The sequence below is a fragment of the Ovis canadensis genome, chromosome 1, assembly GCF_042477335.2.
Source record: "Ovis canadensis isolate MfBH-ARS-UI-01 breed Bighorn chromosome 1, ARS-UI_OviCan_v2, whole genome shotgun sequence".
Classification (NCBI taxonomy): domain Eukaryota; kingdom Metazoa; phylum Chordata; class Mammalia; order Artiodactyla; family Bovidae; genus Ovis; species Ovis canadensis.
The window spans coordinates 33,357,576-33,361,491 of record NC_091245.1 but is presented as its reverse complement, the minus strand read 5'-3'; the positions used below and the strand labels follow the sequence as shown (position 1 = coordinate 33,361,491).

The 3,916-nt window shown below is 42.5% G+C and overlaps 1 non-coding gene across 1 annotated transcript; it reads right to left on the bottom strand.

Annotated features, from left to right (window-relative positions):
* Positions 1-3,590: 3,590 nt before the first annotated feature.
* Positions 3,591-3,662, bottom strand: TRNAW-CCA (transfer RNA tryptophan (anticodon CCA)). The gene has a single exon. It is a non-coding gene; the product is annotated as a tRNA-Trp (tRNA).
* Between the last annotated feature and the right edge of the window lie 254 nt (positions 3,663-3,916).

Below are 3,916 nucleotides of genomic sequence, written 5' to 3'. Positions count from 1 at the left end.
AAAACCTACTATTAAAATGAAAAAGGAAGTGTTGCTGCCTCTGGAGTCTGAATGATAACGGGCTTCTGGGGTGATTGCAATGTTTCATATTTCAGTCAAGACCTTGGTTGTACAAGTATATGCATTTGCCAACACTTATTTAGTGAGAATGTTCATGTAAGATTTGAGCATTTCATTGTATCTAATTTTTCTTCAGGAGATTAAAAAAAAAACACAAATGTTCCACTCTAGTTAATGATATTCATGCAAAAGTATTTAGGGAGAAAGTATACAGATGTCTTCAACTTAATCTAAAATGCATCAAAAAATAAGATTGGTGGTTGGCAATAAGAATGGATAGATGGATAGCTAACGTGATAAAATAAGCACAGGAAAATGTTAAGTGGGAGTTACATGGGCGTTCATTATAAAATTAATCTGTATGCTTTGAAAGTTATAGTACTGTTGGAGAAAGAAAAAAAATCCTTCCACATTTGCTAGCCTTCCAAATAAAAGGAATTCTAATGCTCATGTTGTTGTTCAGTCGACTCTTTGCAACCCTATGAACTGCAGCACGCCAGGCTCATCCCTACTGGTCATACTGGTAGCCCCAAACCTGCATGCCATTGAAAGGAATGCATTTTCAGGTTTGCTGTTAACTTTTAAGTTGGTAAACCCTGATTTATAGGGCACTTAAAATCAGAATGAAATATGATTTAGTGAAAGCTGAATGAACAGCTCACAATCTCACATTCTAGCACTGCTAGAAAACATTTTAAGACTTTTTCTGAGTAGTTTTAGAGTCACTTTCAGTAAAACTGAGTGTAAGGTACAGATTTACCGTATAACCCACGCACAACACACGTATGACCTCCCCTGTCATCAGCATCACTCACCAGAGTGCTGTATTCATTTCAGTGATCTACCTACACGGACTCATCATTATCACCCAAAGTCTACAATATACATTAGGATTTATTCTTGGCGTTGTACATTCTGTGAGTTTGGACAAATGTGTAATGACATATGTGTGTGTGCTCATTCGCTTTAGTTGTGTCCGACTCTGTGTGATGCTGTGGACTGCAGCCTGCCAGCCTCCTTTTTCTATGAGATTCTCCAGCTGAGAATACTGGAGTGCGTTGCTATGCCCTCTTCCAGGGGATCTTCCCAACCCAGAGATCAAACCCATGTTTCTTATGTCTAACCTGCATTGGCAGGTGGGTTCTTTACCACTAGTGCCATCTGGAAAGCCCATTTACCCACCATTATTGTATCATACAGAGTAGCTTCACTGCACTAGAGAAGTTTTTGCCACTGATTTGCTCCTGTTAAATCAGGAGGGGACTCTAGTAGCTATGAATGGTTTCTTTAAGTCCGACAGTTATGACTCACCCATATGAACAGTTGTGGAGGTGGACTGAGGCTGGAGCTCTCAGCCAATGGGGCAGCTGACCTCTATCTCTATATCTCAGACTCTTCAGGAGAGGTTGCTGTAAAGCTGTAAAAAAATTGCCTTCTTTATGGAAACGAAAAGTTAGCAGATTCTTCATGTATAAGAAGAGAGCCATTCTGGATGTAATGCTTCCTCTGAGCTTCATTTACTAACCACGGGGTGATCATCATCAGTTGCATTTCTCAGATATGTAAACTGGAGATCAGAGAGGTTAATTCATTTGCCTGTAGTCAGTTAACTATGGAGTCTCAAAGGTGGGACTTGAATCCAGCCTTCGTGGTTCCCAAGTTTGTGACCCTCTTTCATTTAAGGCTGTTGGGAAGGAAGATGTCTTCTGGGGGATTTAGAATCCAGAATACATTTTTGTTGAGAAACTGTGATTGAAGGTGATTACGTATAATGCAATAGTGCCTTTAATCCTGTTGTTTTGTTTTTGGTTTTCAGTTTTCTGCAATTTGGGGCTAAGTGGGATTCTCTAAGCTTGCGTGGGAATCTGACTCCTAGAACATGACATTATTTTGAATAGTGTTGGTGTCCCAACATTTCAGTCTATGAGTTACAAACTTTGGAGACAAGTTTTCCATAACTAGAGACAATCTGTAAAAGTCACATCTGATGCTTATACCTGGCTTTGCTATTTGGAAAATACCTTCATGTCTGTGTCTTGTGTGAGCCTCACATCCATACTGCAAGGCAGGCAAAACAAGGATAGGATCATTATTTCCGTTCAGTGAGGCTCAGGGAGACCAGGCGAGAGGTCCAGAAGTTTGTCCAAGGTCACAAAGCAGGGAAAGGGTTTAAGCTAAGTTGAGAACCCAAGCACCTTGACACCTCATTCACCAATGCCTCACGCCTCCCCCACTTTGCATCTCATTTTGGCTCCTAGACCCAGGCTAATTTATATGTGAAATCTTGCAAATTCTTGGTAGGTGACCAATATATAATGTGTAGCTAATGAGATAAAGTACAGTTTCACTTTGGTTACAAAGGAAGAGGAACTCTCGAAGGGATCATACTAATCGGGCCTCTCTCAGCGGAACTCAAGAGAGTTTTATAGGCCTGATGAAACGATCCATCCTCTCAATGGACCCGTGTGTCTGGGACCTCCCACTGTCCCCGCCATTCTGCAGAGGAGGAAAGAACATTAAGAGATTTGGTCCAGGGTCACCAACACCCAGGTCGTCAATCACACAGTCTCAGTGGCAGAGCAGGGAGTGGACCCAGGACTCTGTGTAACCATCCGTGAGAATGTGCTCCAGCCAGCACATCATGTAATGTATTTTTAAATACCCCAAAGAGCTCTTGTTAAGGAGCAGAAATGGACATCCCCTATGATAGCCTTGAGACTCATCAGCAAGCCCCATGTCCAAGGTCAAAAGGAAATCAGGGTCAGCCCCAGAGAAACCTGCACCTCTTTATATCACTAACAGATGAGCATTTGTACTTTTTATGACCATGCTTTTGCTTAAGACATCTAGTCAAGCCCGCTGTTTACTTACTCTGTGACCTTGGATGAGTCACTTGACATTTGGGGGCCTCAGTTTATGCCTCTGGAAAAAGACAGTTGGACAAGATGGGCTATATTTTTTAGAACCAGGAGGAAAGAACAGTCTTACCCAGAGAACTTATTTTTCTAGTCTGAAACTCTCTGAGAACAAGGATGGTCTGTTCTCTGTGGCCCCAGCATTCAACTCCATTCCTGATACATAAAGGCTGTCTGATGAATGTTAAGTGAGTGAATAAAAATGACACAGCCCCTTTGCTTAGGATGAGCAATGATTCCATAAATTCTGAACATCGCTGGCAATGTATTTCAAGTGTGACACATTTCATGCTGGAAACACAGCTTGTTAATCATCCCAGAGACATGTCAGAATATAATCATGGGCTCCAAAAGGTCCTCGTGGCACAGAAGGCCAAAGCTTGCTCTTGGTGACTCTAGAGGTCTGAACAGTGACTCAGAGTGACTGTGAGACCCAACTCAGGGCATACTTTTCTAATTGTCCTGAAGGGTTAATGTTTTTTAAATATTTATTTATTTGTTTGGCTATGAGTGAGTGAGTGAAGTCGCTCAGTGTAGACTACCAGGCTCCTCCATCCATGGGATTCTCCAGGCAAGAATACTGGAGTGGGTTACCATTTCCTTCTCCAAGGGATCTTCCCGACCCAGGGATCGAACCCGGGTCTCCTGCATTGGAGGCAGACGCTTTAACCTCTGAGCCAGCAGGGAAGCCCAATACCGGACCTTAATTGAGGCACTCAGAGTCTTCAGCCTTTGTTATGGCATGCAAACTCTTGCTGAAGCATGTGGGATCTAGTTTCCTTATCAGGGATTTAACTCGGGCCCTCTGCATTAGGAATTCGGAGTCTTAGCCACTGGACCACCAGGGAAGTCCCAGGGTTAATTATTAAAGTAGGGAGGAAAAATCTTGATGAGAGGCAGGATGACCACTAGATTACTTGGAGGAAACCTGACATTGATGG